Source organism: Benincasa hispida, chromosome 9 (genome assembly GCF_009727055.1).
Source record: "Benincasa hispida cultivar B227 chromosome 9, ASM972705v1, whole genome shotgun sequence".
Lineage (NCBI taxonomy): Eukaryota > Viridiplantae > Streptophyta > Magnoliopsida > Cucurbitales > Cucurbitaceae > Benincasa > Benincasa hispida.
The window spans coordinates 1468447-1493248 of NC_052357.1; the positions used below are offsets into that span (position 1 = coordinate 1468447).

The 24802-nt window shown below is 36.4% G+C and overlaps 1 non-coding gene across 1 annotated transcript; it reads right to left on the reverse strand.

Annotated features, from left to right (window-relative positions):
* Positions 1-23226: 23226 nt before the first annotated feature.
* Positions 23227-23298, reverse strand: TRNAD-GUC. Its single transcript has one exon. It is a non-coding gene; the product is annotated as a tRNA-Asp (tRNA).
* Between the last annotated feature and the right edge of the window lie 1504 nt (positions 23299-24802).

Sequence of the window (24802 nt, forward strand, 5' to 3'; positions counted from 1 at the left end):
AAATATAAGCATGCATTTCATCATTGAAATCATAATTGGCAAAGAGGAATCCTGCGGTGACTTACTAAATTGATCAATGTTAAATGATTGCAGTAATCAAAGAGGATGCAGTGATAAAATTTTCAAAATTAAAATGCGATGCGATAGTGCAAAATTTGGAATAAAGTCAAGGAAAGATACAACCCCCAAATTTGCGTTGTCGCCGCATTACTTGTTGACGCATCCTACTTTGCGACGATCTACTTTCTTTAGATTGTAGTGACGGAATAAAGTAGTTGCATCTTCGTGTAGCGCCTCCGCAATTGTTCACCTCGATCGTTACAAGAAAAACATTGAGAGGGTCAAATGATAAAAAAAAACAAAGTTAACAAAAATTTTCTCTTTTTTTTTTTAAGCAAGAAATCAGATAGCGAAATGATCATACTAAAGGGAATAGAGATAAGTTCATGAATTTAGGATTTCAACGAATACTTCACAAAACTTGCCCCCTGCGTCCCTGATGAATTTGAATCGCATGATAACGCAGGGACCACCCACTTCTTTCTCATTCAGAGTTTCTCAGGTTCACGGAAGCGACTTTGCGATGCCACTCTTCTCCGCAATATACTTTCACTCGTTGTCCATTAACCTTTGGTTCCGTCGTCATTGGATAACTCGACCGCGCCATGCGGGAATACCTCTCTGACTATGAAGGGTCTGAACCAATGTGATTTTAATTTCCCAGGGAAGAGTCGTAGCTGTGAATTAAATAGTAAGACCTTTTGCCCGACTTGGAGATTCTTTCCGCATAATTGTTTGTCATGCCAGCGCTTTGCACGCTCCTTGTAGATCTTTGCGTTCTCATATGCGTTAAATCTTCATTCCTCCAGCTCGACCAATTGAAGTTTTCTCGCTTCTTCTGCGGTCTTTAAGTCAAAGTTTAGCTTTTTCGCCGCCCACAGCGCTTTGTGCTCCAGTTTCAGCGGTAAATGACACGCTTTACCAAATACCAATGCATACGAAGACATGCCTATAGGTGTCTTATAGGCGGTTCTGTATGCCCACAGTGCATCGTCTAGCTTCGTTGTCCAATCCTTTCGCGAAGGCTTTACCACCTTCTCCAATATCAGTTTGATCTTTCGGTTGGACACTAGAGCCTGACCATTTGTCTGTGGATGGTATGCGGTAGCCACTTTATGGAGGATATTATATTTTCGCAGCAATTCTTTGACAGTGTGATTGAGAAAGTAGGTGCCTTCATCACTTATTATGGCACGTGGGGTGTCAAAATGAGTGAAAATATTCTTCTTCAGGAATTTGGAGACTACCGCTACATCGCTTGCGGCGCATGCTATTGCTTCTACCCATTTGGACACGTAGTTGACGGCTAACAAAATATAGTTTTGACCATTCGATGGTGGGAATGGTCCCATGAAATCAATGCCCCAGACGTCAAACAACTTCAGTTTTAAAATGGTGTTCATGGGCATCGCATGTTTCCATGAAATCTTACCCGTGCGTTGGCATCGGTCTCGCTTCATCGTGTAGTCTCTTGCATCCTGAAATAGTGTTGGCCAATAATACCCACTTTGTAATACTTTCGCTGCTATGCGCTGGCCTTCAAAGTACCCGCCATATGGTGAATCATGACATTGCGATAATATGCGTTGTTGAGCAGCATCCAGTACACACAGTCGCAGAATCTGGTCTGACCCCCTCTTATACAGATTTGGCTCATCCCAAAAATAAAATCTGCATTCATGTCTGAGCCGCCTCTTTTGTTGGTCGGTATAATCTTCAAAAAATTGTTCACAAACCAAATAATTTACCACGTCTGCATACCATGGAAATTCTTCAATCTGAAATAGTTGCTCGTCTGGGAACATTGCACTCACCTCCAACTGATTGAGCAAGATTCAAAGTCTTACTCGCATATGCGATGGGATGCAGTATTGTTTTTCTCTTCTGCGCCAGCACTGCTCCCATCGCATACCTGCTCGCGTCACACATTAATTTAAAGGGAAGTGTCCAATCTGGTGTGATTAACACGGGCACGGTTGTTAATGCATTCATTAAAATCATGAATGCGTTGCAGCAATTGTCATCAAAGTAAAATTTTCTATCAACCTCCATCAATGCACTCAGTGGTTGTGCTATCTTTGAAAAGTCCTTGACAAAACGTCTGTAAAATCCGGCATGTCTCAAGAAACTCCTGACAGCCTTTACACTTGTTGGAGGTGGGAGTTTTTCAATTGCTTCAATTTTTGCCTTGTCCACCTCCAACCTGTCCCTAGATATCTTGTGCCCTAGCACAATGCCCTCCTTCACCATAAAATGGCATTTCTCCCAATTAAGCACGAGGTTCATCTCCTCACATCTTTTCAATATCTTCTCCAAGTTGTCAAGATAGACTTCGTATGTATGCCCATATACAGAGAAGTCATCCATGAATATTTCTACAGATTCTTCGAGATATTCTGAAAAGATGGCCATCATGCACCTTTGGATAGTGCTCGGCGCATTGCAGAGACCAAACGGCATGCGGCGAAAATCAAATGTTCCATACGGGCAGGTGAATGTGGTCTTTTCTTGATCTTCAGAAGCAATCATGATCTGACTATAACCGACATACCCATCCAAAAAGTAGTAGAAGTCATTTCAGCTAGACGATCCAGCATTTGGTCAATAAAAGGTAAAGGGAAATGATCTTTCTTTGTTGCCGCATTCAGTTTACGGTAGTCCATGCAAATCCACCACCTAGTGACAGTTCTTTGCTGTATCAGCTCGTTATTTGCATTAGGGACTACCGTCATCCCACCTTTCTTCGGCACGCACTGAATGGGGCTGACTCACGTGCTGTCTGCTATTGGATAGATGATGCCCAAGTCTAACCACTTGATTATATCCTTCTTTACAACCTCCTTCATCGTAGGGTTGAGTCTGCACTGATGTTCGATCAATCTTTTGTGGTTTTCTTCGAGACGAATTCTATGCATATAGTATGCGGGGCTAATTCCTCGAATGTTTGCGAGCGTGTAGTCAATTGCTTTTACATATTTTCTCAGAATGTTAAGCAGCACATTTTCTTGGTTTTCATTAAGTGCGGAGGAAATGATTACCGGTAGCTTCTCATTCGGCCCCAGAAATGCATACTTCAGGTGGTTAGGAAAGGTCTTCAGCTCTATTATTGGTGGTTGTTCTAAGGATGGTTGCGTTATTTTTCTTTCTTCATTCACTGTCTGCTCATCTTCTTGGGTTGCGATCATCTCATCTTCCTTGTTTGTTTGTTTTTTGTGATCGCATTGCATGCAACAATGGATGTGATCGCATCTTCATCTTCGTTTTCATCTTTAGGCTTCTCTTCTTCATTCAAACTCTGTTCATCGTCGGATTCATTAAAGTCTTCTTCATCAGGATATTTCATGGCACGAATAATGTCAAACTTGAGCTTCTGTCCATTCACACTCAAGGTGATCTCTCCTTTGTGCACATCAATCTGGGCATGACGAGGATGATGGGCACATCTTTGTCTACTTCATAGTCCAAGATGATGAAGTCTGCTGGCAGTATAAATTTGTCGATTGTAACCAGCACGTCCTTCACCTTCCCCTCTGGATGTACTAGAGATCTATCGGCTAATTAGAGAGTCACTGTCGTGGGCGCAAGTTGTCCCACATTCAGCTGCTTGAAAATTGACAGAGGCATCAAGTTGATGCTGGCTTCAAGATCGCATAGCGCTTTCTGATGTATAATCCTCCAATGGAGCAAGGGATAGTGAAACTCACAGGGTCGCGCATTTTCGATGGGATTATAGATTTTGAGCTCTGGGTCAAAGCCACCGTGGCGAACTTACCAGTGCCTCTCTTCTTTTTCACCAAATCCTTTAGAAACTTCGTATATGCGGGCATCTCCTCAATTACTTCAGTGAACGAAATATTAATATGCAATTATTTTAACATATTCAAGAAGCGTTGGTATTGTACCTCATCATTTTTCTTCTTTCTGAGTCTCTGGGGAAAGGTGGCAATTATACTCTCACGGTCCCCTGTTCTCTTGGCTCTGAGGTGGACGCAATCTTTGGCTCTATCACCTCTTTTTCTCTTGCTTCTTCTAGAGTCACTGCAATCTCTGGTTCCAGCGCAATTAGAGTAGTCTGGCTAGGCTCCTTTTTCTCCTCTGCCACAGTCTTTCCACTCCACAATGTCACGAATTGACATTGCTCTTTACCCATACCCCCTGGGTTGCATGGGCATTCCGTTGAACTCGGCAGGGCTCCTTACGGTCTGTTCTTGAGTTCGCCCGCAATCTGGCCTATCTGAATTTCCAAGTTGCGGATAGATGTTGCTTGGTTTTGAAGCAAAATTTCATTCTTTTCAATATATTACTTCAACAAACCTTCCAAAAAGGAAGATTGCGGCGCCTGCGAACTGTTGGCTTCATTACTCGTCTGACCGTTGCTTCGCAGGAAAAATCCGGGTGGCCCTTCTTTTTGCACCATTGATTAGAAATTTTGTTGTGATTTTTCCATACAAAGTTTGGGTGGTTTCTCCACCCAGGGTTGTATGTGTTGGAAAACGGGTTGTTCTTTACAAAATAAATTGACTGTGAGTTTTACAGGCATTCCTCTATTGTGTGTCCTTCACCGCAAGTAACACACCTTGCGATAGTCTAGTTGATTGCGTTTACTTGCCCACTATGCATTGTTGGGCTGTTGATTGTGATTTCCTGTATCAAGTTCATCATCGCAGTCATCTGACTATGAAGGGATGCGATAGCACCATTATTCGCATCATTATCCTTTATTCTCAATCTTTGATTGCTCTCTCTCCAGTTCTCGTGATTTTTAGAGATATGATCAAGGATGTTCTTGGCCTCATCATACGTTTTATCTAGTAGACCTCCAGCGGCTGTCGCATTGGCAGAGGTCTGTGAAGCAGGGTTTAATCCGTGATAAAAAATCTCCATTTGTAAGCAGTCTGGTAATCTGTTGTGTGGGCAATCTCTTACCAGCCTCTTAAACCTCGCCCAAGCATCGGTGAGCGATTCGTCCATATCCTGTTCAAAATTGATTATTAATTTTCTTCTCCTGACACTCTCCCTTGGTGGGAAATATTTATTCATAAACTTGTCTACCACTTGCTCCCATGAAGTAATCTCCCCTGGTTCGAGAGAGTACGCCCATTTTCGTGCCTGGTTACACAACGAAAATGGAAACAAAGTTAGTCGAACTTCTTCGGTAGAGATATTCGGGAACACAAAAGTGTTGCAGATTTCTATGAAGCTCCGGAGGTGGGCATGCAGGTCCTCGCCACGCCTTCCTCCAAACTGTCTAGCAATCTGGATCATTTGCAACATCACCGGTTTCATTTAGAATCTTGATCCGTCAAGAGCGGGCCTCATGATTCCTGGGGAGAAATCGTAGAGGTTGGGTGATGCATAGTCTCGAATGGGCCTATTACGATCGTTCGCCAATAGGATGGGATTCTCCATGACGTTATTTTCATTTGGTTCTCCATTTTCAGGTTGTTCCGCCATGTTATCTTTGTCTAGTTGTTGTTGTTGGCGGCTATCTATCAATCTTTGTTGGAACATCCTTTCAATCTCTAGGTCGTAATGCGTCAGAGATTGAAAGCTGCAAAGAAAGCAAAAAAATTACCGTTAGCACACTGTCTTGCCGAAGTCCCCGGCAATAGTGCCAAAAACTCGATGCGTTATTTTATGCGGTGAAATAATGAAAGGAAATTGTAATGATGGAAAATGCGTTGTGCAACAAGCTTTCTCAGCAGGAGCCAAGTATAAATCCTACTGAATTTCCTGGTAAGTCTAGGGTTGAACTCAGGGACTGAGGAAAACAATATGCGGTAATAATTTTTAAGATGACTTTGTTGTAACCAATAAATCAAAGAAGTTGTTGGGTTGTTGTTTGCGATATAAAATGTATGCGGCAGAGTTAAGAAAAGAGTTGATAATATGGAAGATGCGATGAATATGCAAGGGAATGGGTTGAGAAGGGGTTCAGCTAACACTTCCTAGGATTTCGTTCATGTTAGGCGATCACATAATACCATGACCTATCTCTAGGGTGCATGTGATGCATGTTAGCAAACAGAGCTTATCTCTAAGTTTCTATCTCTTAATTATGAAGATCTAATCTTGCTCTCTCGAGTCTAGATTCTAACCTAGCTCTCTCAAGTCTCAGGTTCTTTATTTAGACTCTCTCTCGAGTAGCTCTAAAGGGGTGTTGGGCACAACATAAGACAAGATAATCGCATGCAATGAAGATCCTAGGTCATGTTAGCTAAGTTATTCTCAACCCATTCGATAAATTTAGCTACTCATGCGTGCTTGTAAGAGAGTGAACAGATGTAGATAAGCAAGTTTCATTTTATAGATATACAATTGAAATACAAAATAACAATGCGGAATAAGAATAAAGAGCCTGGTAGCAATCTCTTGCTTGCTAAGGCTTTTTACACTGTTCTTCTCTACTCTGCTTAAAAGATAATCTTGCCCTCGCAAGAGTCGACCCTCTCTCTTTCTTTCCATGCCTCCTGGGTTCTCTCTCGAGCTGACCAGGGTGATCTTCTAGTGTCTCTTCTCTTCTCTCGCTCCATCTAGGTAAAAGAAAAACTATGAACAAGGCTACTTCTATCTAAGAGAAAATTATCTAATTGTCGACTCCTTATTTATAGAGCTTCAGGGTGAAAGGCTTCTTCTCTCTTATGATTGCATTGATGGGATGACATTAATTCTCTGTCTGATGCGACGAATATTTGTCACCTAAAAGTTGAGGGTACTTGCTACAGTAGTTCGTTAATGGCTTGTCAACTTAATTCGAAATCGACCATCATCAGCTTTCTGTCCCATCGTGATTTATTACGCTTTTTACCCGGATGGGTCCACCAAGTTGCGCTGACTCTATGCGGCAACCTTCTTGAGTAAATATTTGCGAGCGCAAGTGACCGCATATCCTTGCGTTAACGCAATCTTTTGATGCGCTCAGCCGTTGATTTCTTTGGATTGCATTTTTCGCCTTGCGTCAATGCATATTCTGCACAAAAATACATAAGTTAACCGTTTTAATGTGATGGACTCATGTGACCGCAATATTGTGAACTTAATGCTTTTGGACGCAATCTTGTATATTTTTATCAACGCAAAACTGCATTGTTTTATAACTTAGCACTGTAATAATGTGCATTTCTGCCCGTTATCAGATGTAACTACAGGGTCAAAATAGAAGCTATTGTAGCCTTTTACTCAGAACTATGAGGGCTAACAAGCAAAATATGCGTTGATAATTCTAAAAATTCATGTGAAAAGTGAGCTTGCGTCAATCAACACAAAAAATCCTCACTAACCCTGTACCATGCATTATTCCGCGTCAAAGTGTCCATTTTTGCAGATATTACAGGAATTGATCGCATGCGTCGGTCCCAAACCGCTGCAAGGTTGACCGCATAGGTTGATTGTCATAAATATTAGTTTGCCGCATGGAATGTTGCGTCCACAGAGTGATAAATATGATAGAAGACTGCTCGCAACGTAGATGGAATGCGTTGACACCTCAGGAGAAATAAGCTCGAACGCATACCTTGGAAGTATCAGCAAGATAAGGTGATGTTGACATTGCCCATACCGCAACAAAAGTAGCAGTGAGTCAAAACACAATCATCAATGTGTCGGCATTTGAGCTCTATAAATAGCGCCTTGGAGCTTCACTTCAAAACATCTGAGCTTCTGCCTTGAGGCGGATCCTTGTGATCAAAGATGAGAGCATGAGCAGACACTTTTTTAGGATTCTCCACCTCCACAGACCCTTTTGAGTGACGACCAGATCTACGCCGGAGATAGAGCTTGAGAGAGACTTGTCCACCATCCATCCATGGCGCCACCAGTAGCCTTGTCGCATTTCTGATGAAAAGCAAGAGATTGCCTGCATCTAGCCTTCCACCTCTCCTCTTATCTTTGTATTGTATTACATTTTGGCTTAAGACATTAATACATTTGTAATCAATGCATCTATTAGTTTCTTCAGCTTCATCTTCTTCATCTTCTTCTCCTTTATCATCATTTACATTCATCGTTTAGTTATCAAAGGTAGTCACATACTCAATCGTGCAGCCTAGAGATAGAACACATGTAGCAACCCATCGAGAGGTGTGCGTTGCGGGGGTATAGTGAGTTATCTTCTTCACTTGGTGTGAGGCGATAGCAACGCTTGTCTATGAGTCGTTGCAATGCTTGTCTATGAGCTGATTAGCTGCAACTAACCACCTGAGAGGGTGAGTAGTGGAACACACTAAAGCAAAGTATGCATTGTTNTCTTCTTCACTTGGTGTGAGGCGATAGCAACGCTTGTCTATGAGTCGTTGCAATGCTTGTCTATGAGCTGATTAGCCGCAACTAACCACCTGAGAGGGTGAGTAGTGGAACACACTAAAGCAAAGTATGCATTGTTTCTAGAGATAGGCATGATCTTATGCTCGACGCAACCATGCATTATAGAGATATAGGCATGATGCTGGCCACCGAGAGGTGTACGATGCATTAGTGTGGAAAGCTAGGATTACTCGGGCGACCTAACATAATGAATATAATTATGTGTTAACAACTGCTGCATCTTTACCAATTCCCATAGTTAAACTTCCATTACTCAATTTGTTTAGTTAGGAATAGAAGTAGCGCATAATCCTTTTAACTTTTGTCTTTTTACTTTTATTCATCGCCTCAAACGCTTACTTCATAAATATTATTGAGTTACAAGTCCCCTTGTGTTCGACCTAGGATCACCCTGAGAAACTTGGTTCTCGTTATACTTTGCGAGAAAGCAAGAAAACTTGTGACAGGAGCGCATGGTCATCGTATACATGCTTAAACACATATTGTATATTTTCTAGTCCAACACATGACCATCGACGGGTGGAGATCAATGCATAACATAAGATGCATATTTATTTTAAACACATAATGATCAAGCACTTTGTCTATATGATAGACTTAGCTTTCTCTCACTTGCTTGATCATTGTATACTATCTCTTTTCCTCCTCCCCTCTACCAAATCCTTATAGAGCCCACTCTTTGGATTCTCACACCGAAAATACTAAGGGTTCCAAGTGGTAGTGTCGTCTTCATCTTCCTGTTGTTCGTGTGGAGGCCGTTCGTGGTAGACGACCGGAGTTTTGGTGAATGATAGCTTGTCGTTCCAGCGAGATCGAGAGCATCCGTTCGTAGAGATAGCAAGATTTTCCAAGAAGAAAGAGTCTTCAACTTGTAAGTTTATTGTTCTCTTGGTTGTTTATTTCTAAGCAAGCCTGTAATTTTATAGTATGATACATATCTGTTTGTTACAATGTAAATGTTGTAATTTTATCATAATGTCTTTGGAAAGATCGGCTTCCGCTCAGAGGTACTCTTGTATAAGAGTTCCTTCAGTGACTACATCCATAAGATGCATATCCAAACTTTCATACACAGTTAGGCTAATTAAATATCTTAGTATAATCGCATCCACCATTGGAGAATATGTCTCCTCATAATCAATACCAGGTCTTTGTGAAAAACCTTGTGCAACTAGTCTTGCTTTGTATCTTGTGACCTCATTATTTTCATTTCTTTTTCTCACAAATACCCATTTGTACCCCACAAGTTTGACACCTTTTGGTATTCGGACTACTGGTCCAAAAACTTATCGTTTTGAAAGTGAGTTTAATTCAGCCTTGATAGATTCTTTCCACTAAAGCCAATCTTTTCTATATCGACATTTTTCAACAGATTTTGGTTTAGGATCCTCATTTTCAGATATAATGTCAAGAGCAACATTATATGCAAAAATGTTATCCATAATTACATTAGTTCGATTCCATATTTTTCCTATCACGACATAATTTACTGAAATCTCATTGTTATCTTCAGGTATTTCACCTTCCTTACTAGTCATGTCAAGGATTTCTTTATGGGTATTTACATCCTCAACAAAGTCTTTTTCACTATTAATTATTTTTTGTTTTCGAGGTTTTTATCTTTGGAACCCACTGGTCTACCACGCTTCTGGCGTGTTCCAGATTCATTAGTGACAACTTGTTGTGTTGAGATATCAATTTTTGATGGAATATTTGCAATTGGTATATGTGACTTAGTTACTTTCTTTGTATCTATAAATGCATCTGGTAAGATTTGTTATATTTTGCAAATGAATTATTTTCTGAACTTCAAGTTCACATTGATATGTACGGGGATCTAAATGAGACAATAACGATGCATTCTATGGAATTTCGTTTTCCAACTTTTTAATTCCTCCCCCTAATGTTGGAAAATTTGTCTCATTAAAATGACAATCAGCAAATCGTGCAGTAAATACATCACCCGTCAAGGGCTCAAGATATTTAATAATTGATGGGGAATCATATCAAACATATATTCCTAACCTCCTTTGAGGACCCATCTTAGTGCGTTGTGGTGGAACAATTGGAACATATACTGCACATCCAAAAATTCTCATATGGGAAATATTTAGCTCATGACCATAAGCTAATTATAATGGTGAGTACTTATGATAAGCTACTGGCCTAATGCGTAAAAGTGGCATTGCATGCAAAATAGCATGTCCCCACACAGATGAAGGAAACTTAGCTCTCATAAGTAATGGTCTTGCAATTAATTGCAAACGTTTTATAAATGATTCTGCTAAACCATTTTGTGTATGAGCATGAGCTACATGATATTCAACACTTATCCCAATCGACACATAATAATTATCAAAAGCTTGGAATGTAAATTCACCAGCATTATAAAGACGAATGGTCTTAATTGTATAATCAGGAAATTGTGCTCTTAACTTAATTATTTGAGCAAGTAATCTTGCAAATGCAATATTTTGACTTGATAATAAGTATATGTGTGACCATCTGTTAGATGCATCTATTAATACCATAAAATATCCAAATGGTCCACTTGGTGGGTTAATGGGTCCACATATATCACCATGAACTCGTTCTAAAAATGCAGATGATTCATCCCCACTTTAGCTAGTGATGGTCTAATTATCAATTTTTCTTGAGAGCAAACTGAAGGATTGTATCAACAGTAGTAGAAGCACAAGGATCATTTAAGCACTCAAATTCATTAATTTTGGCAAAATATAAAGCATGCTTTTGCAGGAAAAAAATGAGTTTCAAAACATACCTCTTGTAGAACTTCTTCAAAGCTTCTTCACTAGCTGTTATCTTCTCCAAATCTTATTGTAGACCATCTCAAGATCTTCCCCACTATTCTCTTGGTACTCTAGATTGAGTTGTGGGACTCAAAACAAGCTTGAATCAAGGGTAGAAGGAGAAATGCTCACTGCAGAAAATCAGCTGAAGAACTCTTTCTTCAAACCAATTTTTCTCTCAAAATCTCTATAGATTGCATGTCCGATTTTAACTCCAATCGCTTCATTATATTGCAAATAAACATGCAAAGAGAAGAGTTGTATGAGTTGTAGCTCATGCTTGGAAAAGACAAGGCAATAATAATGTCATTTGAGTGAGCTAATTGATGATGGAAAATGGAAAAACCTGTTTTTTCATTTTATATGTTTTATTTGTTTTATTTTCCTTTTTCAATTTTATCTCAAAAAATCAAAATTTGATTCTATTAAAGCTATTTTTATTTTAAAATGAAATATTTAATTAATTTCATAAATTAATTATTAAATAAAACTTAATTAATTTAATATCAAATATTAAATTAATTTTGACACATATCCATCTTTATATATTTAAATCATATTTAAATATATAAATTCTCCTATTTCGTTTAATTCTAAAATTAAACATATAATTATATCTCATATAATTATTAATTCCCTTAATTCTAATTTGAACGTTTCAAATTAACTTATCACGCTATTCTAGAGTTAGTCCGTTACGAGCTAGTAGGGGGACCACGTGAACCTACAGATCATGGGCTCTAACGATCCGAGATTAATTTGCTAAACTCATTAGACAAAATTAATCCCCCATTCGTTAACTAATGGGCCACTCCACTAAAGCCCATAGTTGCACTCCCCTCACTGTAGATATATTATGTCTACATGATTTAACTATAATCAGCAAGTCAACCCTTCACAGGTTGTTTGTAATAATAGTTGGGTCAAATATCTGTTCTACCCCCAAGATTACGTTTTATTCCTCAAGTCCCTACCGATACTCTAATGAAAAACTGGTTTGTGATCCAATCACTAAACCAAACCCTCTTAGCCCAGTGGGTGGGGCCCCTTGTTCAAGACCTGGATTCAGTACTTGAGAGAACAACCTTTCTCCAATCCCTAAATCGGGTAGGTGTGAACTTCATCTTGCATCCTATGTCTCCAGCTATCTATCTGGTCTTACCCCTGAAATGGGAGTCTTATTGAGCCGGTGCTGTTGAACCAACCCTGAACTATGAAAATCTAAGGGCAATCTCGAATAAACAGGAGTTCATAGTTAGCTTAGGATTAAGATCGAGTTACCTAGGTCATCTAGGTGAAATAGTCAGTCTTAAATAGTAAACAACATTATAAATTAAGAGTTACTTATTTCTTGGTCCTAATCTTATGCAAACTCATTGTATAGGACGCCCCCACTCCTCATGTCATAACATGTACGAATTAGGATCACGTCGTATGTAGCACTTTACAATTCTTTGTAACAACTACAGAGTAAGTCACATCCAATGGTATTACCAAAATAAGGTACCTAACCACATTCATGTACCATAGATCATTTTGACTATTTACTCGATCCCGATCCACTCTTAGATCTCCACATAAAGTTCAAGTACTCATACAATAGTCACGAGTCTTAGTTTATTGGATTTAGACTTTCGTACAATTATGAAATCAATAACAAGTATATTGATAATAGAAAATGTTTATCATTTTACAAACTGCAAGTTTTTAGGACATAAAACCCAACAATACTCCCACTTAGACTAAAACTCCAGTGGATCAATATACAGAAATATATACAACGTTGATTTTACATGGAGAGAATAAAATGTACAAATACAATAAACTAGGGTATTACAATACCCATAAATTCTCTCACTTGCCCTAGTGATATAAAACTCGTAGACCTAGTCCTACGAGGTGACCCTCGAAGACTTTAGCCGAGAGGGCCTTTGTAAATGGATCAGCTAAGTTGTCTTGAGAAGCAATCTGAGTGAGAATGACACCTGCTCTGTGTACAATCTCCCTGATGAGATGGTACTTTCGTTCGATATGCTTTCCCCTTTTATGGCTTCGTGGTTTCTTTGAATTTTCAACTGCTCCACTATTGTCACAACAGAGAGTGATAGATAGGTGCATATTAAGAACTACTTCCAGATCTGTCAAGAACTTTCTAAGCCATACTGCTTCTTTTGTTGCTTCGCTTGCAGCTACATACTCAGCTTCCATTATAGAGTCCACAATATAACTATGCTTGATGCTTCTCCACACAACTGCTCCTCCGTTAAGAGTGAATACTGACCCCGAAGTTGATTTCCTCGAATCAATATCGGTTTGAAAGTCAAAATTAGTGTATCCAGTAAGGATCAGATTCTTAGGACCATACACGGGTATATAATCTCTCGTTCTCCGAAGATACTTGAGAATGTTTTTAACAGCAGTCTAATGGCCATGACCAGGATTGGACTGAAATCTGCTGACAATTCCTACGGCATAACATATATCGGGATAAGTAAACAACATTGCATACATCAAACTACCAACTGCAGATGCATATGGAATTCGATTCATCTCCTCAACTTCTTGAGGTGTCTTAGGACTCTATTCCTTAGATAGGTGAATTTCATGCCTGAAAGGTAAAGATCCTTTCTTGGAATTTTGCATTTTATATCTAGACAATATTTTGTCTATATAAGATGCTTGAGATAATGTTAATATTCTATTCTTGCGATTCTGAACTATTTGGATTCCAAGAACATATTTTGCTTCTCCCAAATCTTTCATTTCGAATTTGAAGCTAGCCATCTCTTAACGTCAGCTAGATATTCTACCTCGTTCCCAATGAGTAGAATATCATCAACATACAATACCAGAAAAGTGACAATTTTGTTGATGATTTTCTTGTAGACACAGGGTTCGTCAATATTTTGTTCAAAGCCATAAGATTTGATTGCAACATCGAATCTCATATTCCAAGATCTAGAAGCTTATTTTAATCCATAAATGGATCAATTAAGCTTGCAAACCTTTTGCTCTTGACCCTGCTGTATAAACCCTTCTGGTTGTGACATATAGATACTCTCTTCAAGATAGTCATTCATAAAAGCTATCTTGACAGCCATTTTCCATATTTCATAATCATAAAATGTGGCTATGGATAAAAGTATTTGGGTAAACCTTTTTGCCACTAGTCTAGTTTTGTAGGTTTGTACCTTACCAGCTTGGTCTCGTTTTCCCTTGTAGATCCATTTGCAACTGATGGATTTTACTCCTTCAGGTTGATCTACAAGATACTAGACAGAATTGAAATACATAGATTTCATTTCAAGGTCCATGGCTTTGATCCATTAGTCTTTGTTCACATCGTTAATTGCTTGATTAAAAGACAATGGATCCTCTAAACCATCATCTAGTATGATGACTTGAGTTTCAATTAAACCCATGTACCGGTTAGGCTATTGCACAACCCTCCCACTACGACGAGGCATTCTCAACTCTTGAGAAGGATGTGAAGTATTAATTTCATCAACAACTCTTGTTGACGGACCTGCTCGATCCACAACTCTTGTTGATGGACCTGCTTGATCAACAACTCTTGTTGATGCATTTGTCGTTTCTCTGGACATTTCTTCTATTACTAGCTTACTACGAGATTGATGGTTCTTTATATAATCTTCCTCCAGGAAGGTAGCATTTGTGATACAAACACATTATCTTCCTGAGGATCATAAAAGAAACCACCTTTTGTTTCTTTTGGGTAGCCTACAAATAGACATACTTTTGAAGGTGTTCCAGCTTTTTAGGATTTTGCATCAACACATGTGCTGGACAATCCCAAATCCTGAAGTGACGTAAATTTCCTTTACGTCCCATCTGAAGCTTGTAAGATGTTTCAGAAACGCTTTTCAAGGGAACCATGTTCAAAATATACACCGTAGTCCCAACTGTGTGTCCCCAAAAAGAATTTGGTAACTGAGCGTAACTCATCATGGAACGAACCATGTCCAACAAGGTTCTGTTTCTCCTCTCTACCACACCGTTCTACTGAGATATGCCAGGGGCTGTGAGTTGAGACTGAATTCCATGTTCTATCAAATAGTTCTGGAATTCTATGTCCATATACTCACTACCTCGATCCGATCGAAGCGTTTCAATCTTTTTACCTAATTGGTTCTTAACCTTAGCCTTATACCTGTCTCTTATACACATCTAGATGTGTATAAGAGACAGGCCTTATACTCTTTGAACTTTTCAAAAGTTTTAGACTTTTGGTGCATTAAGTAAACATGCCCATACCTGGAATAATCATCTATAAAACTGATAAAATATTCATACCCTCCTCTTGCTCTAACATTTAGAGGTCCACAAAGGTCTGAGTGAATCAACTCTAGGGATTCTTTGGCTCTAAGACCTTTTCTAGAAAAAGATCTTTTTGGCATTTTACCCTTAAGACAGGACTCATATGGTGGTAATGAACTGTCTTCCAACTTGTTTAGATGATCATTCTTAACCAATCTCTTAATCCTGTTGAGATTTATGTGACCCAGAATCAAGTGCCAAAGATAGGCATTTGGAGAAATCTTCCTTATCTTATGATTCCCAGCAGTTTTAAACATCTCTATGTTCAAAACAGCTTTGACCTTAGTTGGTTTTAACATGTTCAACTTATTTTCTAATTTTGCATAGCAAATCTGTTTATTTCCCATTTTGATGAACACTTCACCATTTTCGAAATAAACTTTATAATTTTGTTCTAGCAAACAAGAGACAGATATTAGATTCCTTTTCATAGAAGGAATATCATATACATTTTTCAAATAAATGTACTTATCTCCTATAAATAACTTCATATCTCTCATTGCTTTGGTTGAAACAATCTCCTATGTCCCTACCTTAAAGACTGTTTCACCTTCTGTCAACTATCTCCAAGAACTTGTTTCTTGTGAGATAGTACATACATGATTAACGGCATCTGAATCAACTATCTAGATTTTATCGTTTTCTACTAAATATGCTTCGATAACAAGTAAATCGTATTTATCTTGTTGTTCGAATTTAGCATTCTCATCTATATAATTCATGATTTTAGATGAGTTGGGAGATAGAGGACAATCCTCTGTTAAAACTTTGCTGGTGTAATCAACCGTTAGTAATTTGTTTGTTGATTTGATTTTATTGTTAATAATATCGGAAGTGAGTATTCTAGAATTCGACATGTTGATAAAATTCAAAAAAATTCTAATTAGCAAATTGTAACTAAATCCAAAATCAAATTTTTAGCAAAAATTAATAATGTACCCATAACCATTCTTTATTTGCAATGATATTTTAGTAAGTCAGAATATGTGCTACCGTGGGGCAGTCGGATACTCCTTCACTAAAACAAACAATTTTGACCAAACACTATCCCCGGAATAACTCGTATTCCTATAGTCGTTTAGTTATCGTTTTCGGTCAAGATCTTTACTAAAAACTTAGTAATTCTTGTAAGTGTGACCCGTCGTTTTCAGATGCCCTTCACCCACTTACTATGAATACTTCCTCCATTTACCTTGATATTGACTCATACAAAACACTCTACTTAGGGAGGTCACTTCTAGGGTGACACGAAGTGTCATATGAATCTCACGGTGTAAACTATGTGGAGACATGGTAGCTGAAATCTATTTATCGTATAATAGACTTATGTTTGAACAACTTTCTCTTATTCACCGAAATCTAGATTTAAGCTAAAAATACTTTCTGTAGAGAGGCCATTTCTAGGGTGACACGAAGTACCGCTTAAATCTGGATTGTGAACTCTTAGAGACGTGAGAGCTAAAAATAACGTATCATATATGTTATTAATCTCTCACTGGAGTATTCTAATAACTCTATCATATAAAAGTTATTAAATTGCCACTGAAGTGTTCTATTTTGGGTAGATTTATACATAGGTTCTTTTCGGCTAATAAAATAACCCTAAGTCTATGTGGTTTATCCAAGTATAACTCTTATAATTGGATTTTAACCTACGATGTTTAGGTGATAAACCATTTTATTACCTTACATCACTCACGTATGCTCATAAAATCGGTTACCAACACTCAATTATTCGGCCATAATCCCCAGGAAGGAGGTGTTCCGTAACCCATGAACTTAAGTACACCCAACCTTAGACAGGATTATATACAGATTGAGTTTGTAACATAGGTTTTATAAGTTTTAACAATTAAAACAGATGGTCAACCTACGTGAACATGTAGCTGTTGTTTATGGATTTTAAATGTCTAACCCAATTTTATAACAACTTATAAAACTTTATACATGCTATTCATCCATAACATACATGAGACATTCAAATTTAATAGAACATTTATATTAAATACAAGAAATCCTAACATGCATACTATATATTATAACAATTATAACATACTTTCAATGCATGTGACATGCTTTCTGTGATGGGATTTTAAATCTAAATGGTATACTATATGCACATACAAGATTTATTTGATTATAACATACATCAAATGCATAAATAATTAAACACAGACTGATATGGTGTTAGTTTTGACAAACAAGCAAACAGAAGCCTAACTACTACAAATCAGCTTCAAAACCGCCTTTCAACTGCTCCAAACCAAACCCAAACATCTTGAACCGGACTGGATGAGTATGAACCGAACCAGCCAAAACATTTTTAAGGCTGAATCGGATTGGACCTGGAGAAAACCGGTCGAACCGGCTACTCTCGGTCCAACTCAAAATCTTGCAAAGTCCAATTGTATAGTGCTAAAGATTATCATCTTGCTCCATCGCCTTGTATTGTGGATGTACTACACGATCACTTAGTGTTTGCCTCAACTAAAAGATCGTTTAGCTTTATCGCATAAAGTTACACGATCGCTTAGTGTCTGTCGAAGCTAAATGATCGCTTAGCTCTATCGTATAAAAATACACAATCGCTCAAACTCCATCACATAGCTATCTCTTAGCTATCGTATAGCTATCGCATAACTATCGCCTAGTTCTATCACATAGAACCAAACGATCGCTTAACACTATCGTCTAGCGCTTCATGTCATCGTTTAGTATCCGCCGTAGCTAAACGATTGCTTAACTCCATCGTATAGAACATCATCGTATCGTTCAGCATCGTAGGTAAGCGATTGTTTAGTTCCATCGCATAGAAACTTCAACGCATCACTTAGCACTTCGTCTACAGGATCGCTTAGCTACGCTTCTAAACGATCACTTAGTGTTATCGCGTAGCACTTCATTGCATTGCGTAGCACACATCATTGTTACACGATCGCATAGTACCATCATATAGTAAATTCAACATATCGTTTAGTTCCCACACAAAAGTTGAATGATCGCTTAATGCTATTGTATAGCAAATTGAACGTATCGTTTAGCTCTCGCAGGTACACGATTGTCTAGCGTTCAACATCACAACGACCAGCGCCAATTGCTATACGATCGTCTACCTTTTCTTCACATCGTGTAGCTTCTAGAGCTAGATGATCGTTTAGCAACTGGAACCTCAATAATGATTCTGAGCAGAAACTGAAAAACTGGAACAGTAGCTCGACCTCTTTCACTTGTTTCTTCAATTACATCTTAATTTCGACTCTAATTACTCAAAATAAATTACAGACTCTAGCTAATACATATATGCTCATCAAACAAGAGCCAATTGCTAATTTAAATGAGAAATTAAAGAGAATTAAACATCCAAAACTCAAAAAACCATATCAGTGCATCAGTTTCATATTTCTCATATAAAACACCAACCAAACCAAAATTAAACCAAATTGAATGCTTATTTAATGCTCTGATACCAATTGAAGGATTATATCAACAGTAGCGGAAGCACAAGGATCATATAAGCATTCAAATTCACTAATTTTAGCAAAATATAAAGCATGCTTTTGCAGAAAAAAATAAGTTTCAAGACATACCTCTTGTAGAACTTCTTCAAAGCTCCTAAATAAGTTTCAAGACATACCTCTTATAGAACTTCTTCAAAGCTCCTTCACTAGCTGCCATCTTCTCCAAATCTTGTTGTAGACCACCTTAAGATCTTCCTCATTATTCTCTTGGTGCTCTAGATTGAGTTGTGGGACTCAAAACAAGCTTGAATCAAGGGTAGAAAAAGAAATGCTCACTATAGAAAATCAGCTGAAGAATTCTTTCTTCAAACCAATTTTTCTCTCAAAATCTCTATAGATTGCATGCCCGATTTTAACTCCAATCTCTTCATTATATTGCAGATCAACATGCAAAGAGAGAAGTTGCATGAGTTGCAGCTCATGTTTGGAGAAGACAAGGCAATGATAATGCCATTTGAATGAGCTACTTGATGATGGATAATAGAAAAACTTCTTTTTCCATTTTATGTGTTTTGTTTTTTTTTATTTTCCTTTTTCAATTTTATCTCAAAAAATCAAAATTTCATTTTATTAAATCTATTTTGATTTTAAAATGAAAAATTTAATTAATTTCATAAATTAATTATTAAAAAAAACTTAATTAATTTAATATCAAATATTAAATTAATTTTAACACATATCCATCTTTATATATTTAAATCATATTTAAATATATAAATTCTCCTATTTCGTTTAATTCTAAATTAAACATATAATTATATCTCATATAATTACTAATTCCCTTAATTCTAATTTGAATGTTTCAAATTAACTTATCACGCTATTTTAGAGCTAGTGTGTTAGCTAGTAAGGGGACCTTGTGGACCTATAGATCATGGGATCCAACAATCCGAGATTAATTGGCTAAACTCATTAGACCAAATTAATCCTCATTCGTTAACTAATGAGTCACTCCACTAAAGCCCATAGTTGCAGCCCCCTCACTGTAGATATATTATGTTCATATGATTTAACCATGATCTGCAAGTCGACCCTTCACAGGTGGTTCGTAATAAATGCTAGGTCAAATATTTGTTTTACCCCCGAGATTACATCTTATTCCTCAAGTCCCTACTGATCTTCTAATGAACAACTGGTTTGTGATCCAATCACTAAACCAAACTCTCTCAACCCAGTGAGAGGGTGAGGCCCCTTGTTCAAGACCTGGATTCAGTACTTGAGAGAAGAACCTTTTTCCTATCCCTAAATCGGGTAGGTGTGAACTCCGTCTTGCACCCTATGTCCCTAGTTATCTATCCGATCTTACCCATAAAATGGGAGTCTTATTGAGCCGGCACTGTTGAGCCAACCCTCAACTATGTAAATCTAAGAGCAATCCCGAATAAACAAGAGTTCATAGTTAGCTTAGGATTAAGATCGAGTTACCTAGGTCATCTAGGTGAAATAGTCAGTCTTAAACAGTAAATAACGTTATAAAGTAAGAGTGACTTATTTCTTGGTCTTAATCTTATGCAAACTCATTGCATTGGACGCCCCCACTCTTCATGTCATAACATGTACGTATTAGGATCACATCGTATGTAGGACTTTATAACTCTTTGTAACAACTACAGAGTAAGCCGCATCCAATGGTGTTACCAAAAAAGGTACCCAACCTCATTCATGTACCATAAATCATTTTGACTATTTACTTGAACCCGATCCACTCTTAGGTCTCCACATAAAGTTCAAGTACTCATACAATAGTCGTGGGTCTTAGTTTATTGGATTTAGACTTTCGTACAATCTATGAAATCAATAACAAGTATATTGATAATAGAAAATGTTTATCATTTTACAAACGGCAAGTTTTTAGGACATAAAACCTAACACAAGCATTACATGATAATTCATTAGATTGAAGAATCTCCTGGCTCTTCAATGGGTATCCATTTGAATTCTCAATAATTCTCCTCATCATTATAGATCCTTGACGACCCAGTTGGTCATGCCAAATTATAAATATGTTTGGATTCATGAACTTCAGCTTCATTGTTACATATGTTTCAATTACTCGTATATGATTATAATATAGTCCAGAAGATAAAGTAGACAACTCTTCGAATATACGTTTTTCATTTGATAAAGTGGATACTATATATAGATATTCCACATTATTCTTACTATCAGTCTAATATGATAACCATTGCAATGTATATGTTTAAAACTTAGAAGATTTCTCTTTGATTGACTAAAGAACAATGCATTGTCAATTGTAAATTTTGTTCCTCTAGGCAAAATAATATTTGCTTTTCCAAAACCTTCGATCAAGTTTGCAGAACCTAATATTCTATTTACTTTTGCCTTCAGCATTGTCAATTTGGAAAAGTATTTTTTTTTATTTGTAAATATTGTATGTGTAATTGCACTGTCTGCCAAACATAGATCTTCTTTGCTCATTTTTTAAACACCCAACATATGAAAATGATCCATGTTTCTTCATTGAAAGAAAATAATTACTATAAGAAAAACAACACTTAAAATATACAAAAGTTACTAAAAAAAAAACATGAAGATAGATAAAAGAAAACAACAACATTAAGTCTTGATATTCTCAAAGTCAAAAGAAACATTTGATGTGCCACCAATTGTGTCAATCTTCTCTTCAGGAGATTTAAAGAAGTCTGCCACATCTAAATTTATCATATGGGAAGGGTCAAATATATCATTATTCTGGTATGCAAAATTTGCTTCCACATTTTTCTCTTTTTCTTTCAGAGAGAGGCTTGATAGAGGTCAACTAAGTGTTTTGACATACGATAGGTATGTGACCAATGCTTAGTCATTTCACATCGGAAACATTTATTTTCAACACTCTTTAAACTTTTATCTTGTGGAGCTTTTCTTTTATGATCATCATTTTGTGTGGTTCTTTTGAAATTTAAATGATTAGAATGACCACCAAGAAAATAATAATAATTTCTTCCTCTTCCACGGTCATGACCTCAACCTCGACCTCGACCACGATTATTATTAAAATTCACAGCATTCACTTCAGGGAATGGTGTTGTTCCGGTTGGTCTAGATTCGTGGTTCTTCATCAATAACTCGTTATTTTGTTCGGCCATGAGAAGACATGAAATTAGTTCAGAATACTGTTTAAAACATTTCTCTCGATATTGCTGCTACAGGAGCATATTCGAGACATGAAATGTAGAAAATGTCTTCTCTAATATATCAACAGTAATTTTTTTCTCCGCATAACAAAAATTTTGAACTGATTTTAGATAATGCGGAATTGTAATAACTTACTGATTTAAAATCTTGTAGCTTCAAATGCATCCACTCATAACGAGCTTTAGTAAGAATAACTGTCTTTTAATGATCATACATCTCTTTTAATTTTTTTCACAAGATATGAGGATCTTTTATTGTAAGATACTCCATTTTTAATCCTTTGTGGATATGATGACGAAAGAAAATCATAGTTTTTGCTTTGTCCTGATTGGATATCATATTTCCTTCTTTAATAGTCTCTCCAAGATTCATAGCATCCAGGTGGATTTCGACATCAAGCTATGACAAATAATTATTGTCGTTAATATCAAGGGCGGAAAATTCTAATTTTGTGAGATTTGTCATGGTAGCACTATCATAAAATGTTATACTTATGTTAGAAATTTAATAGATATTGAATATGCAAAATAACATTAAATTTATTAATTATAATGAAAAGAAAAAAACCGGCATACCTTTAGAACCTACCTTTAGTGGGAAAAACGACAGGAGCTCGTGCTGATAACGTATTGTAAAATTGGGGAACACAACGGGAATACAAATATGAAAAAATATAGTATAATAGTAATATATAATATAATAAATAGCAAAAGAATATAAAATAATAAATATATATATATATATATTAGGAGAATTGACATGTAGGATGGTGCTATTAGGACACTAACTATATATAAATTTGTTGATACATGAAGTAACGTATTAAGGACACATGGTTGGATGGACAACTATATTGTATAATAATTAAAAATTAATTAATTTTATTAATTATGTTTGTTGATCTCAAACTATTTTCGGGGTACAAATGCAAAAAATTCCGAAACAGAAGTAGTTTTCATTGATTTTCCGTTCAAACGAACCATTTTGAGCAAAATTTAGTAGGAAGGAAAAAAAGCTTAAATCGCCGTTGCCGGGGATCGAACCCGGGTCACCCGCGTGACAGGCGGGAATACTTACCACTATACTACAACGACTTGATGATGTTTTCATGAGTATGTTAAAGTTTAAAAATGAAATCTATTTAAGGATGACATTAACTAACATGCCAAAATCTTGGAACAAAAGTTTTTTTGGTTTTTGGAATTTAACTAAGAATTAAACCATTGTAATTAAAGAAAAATGCAAATTTGTAAGAAATTGAGAGAAAATATGCTTAATTTTCAGAAACCAAAAATAAAAAAACGTAATGATTACCAAATGAGACTTTAGGGGCCTACAACTTACAAAATTGATCTATTAAACATTATTGAATTTTAGAGATCAAATATATAAAAACGTGTTAGTTTAGGACTAACCTTCAAATTTAAATGAATAAAAATTAAATCTTTCTAAAAATATATATATAACTAATTATTTTTTCAAAAAAGTAAAATAGAAAAAATCTCTTGCATCTCCTTCTCTCCTACTTATCCTATACCAAAAATAAACATAGTTGATGATCAATGGCTCTTGCATCTCCTACTTATTACAGCATCTCATTTCTGGTCTTCAAATTCAATTGCTTGATGATCAATGGCTCCATGTTCAACCCTCAACCCAATGCTCCTTTATTGTCATAGCTGGCGATGTGCTCAGGGTAACCACAAACCAATCCCTTTTCTGTTTTTCGTATCAAAATTCAGTCCTTGAACTTTTAAATCTTCGTCGGTATAGATCTTTAAACCATCAAACATGTATATGGTAAAAGAAATAAGTTTATCTCGTAAAACCATGTGATTGGAGGCTACAAGGTTGGATTGCAAAAATTGGTTGCAATCTAGCTAGTAGCAAAATGGTGTACTTAAAAGATATATGAAAATATAAATACGAAATTAAAATGGTGTACTTAAAAGATATATAAAAATATAAATACGAAATTATAAATTATGTCTATCAATTTTATGGAATATTTGTATTTATTTGGTCCATGAACTTTTTTTAAAATTTTTTTTAAGAGGTTAAATTATAAAAAAAATATAAATATTTGAATTATGGGGTTGGAATTTCATTTTAATTTTAAAGTTTGAAGCTTATTTTAAAATAACTCTAGTAAGCTTTTGATGTTAAATCCATAGATTGAAAAGTTTCTACATATCTTCTTATGCGAACAAAATCTAAAAACATACCTGGAAGAAAAATAAAGACACATGGTATACATTTGTGAACAATAGAGTATGTTATCGTCTTTCTCCTTTAAACTCCACACCTCCAATTTTCTGTTCTATCATTTATTATATTTTTCCAACCATAGTTAACCATCAAATTTACTTTTTATATGTGTTTAGATTTGTTCACTTAAGTAACACAAAAATATACATGAATTTTTCCATCATATTCATGGATTTATCAACAAAAATCTTTAATGGTTGTTAAAAAACAAACTTTAAATTTCAAAAATTAAAATGAAATTCTTCAGAGTTTACAAATATAAATGAAACCAAATCTATATTTTATACGTATTTTTGATAATTTAATATTTTTAAAAATTTATAAATCCAC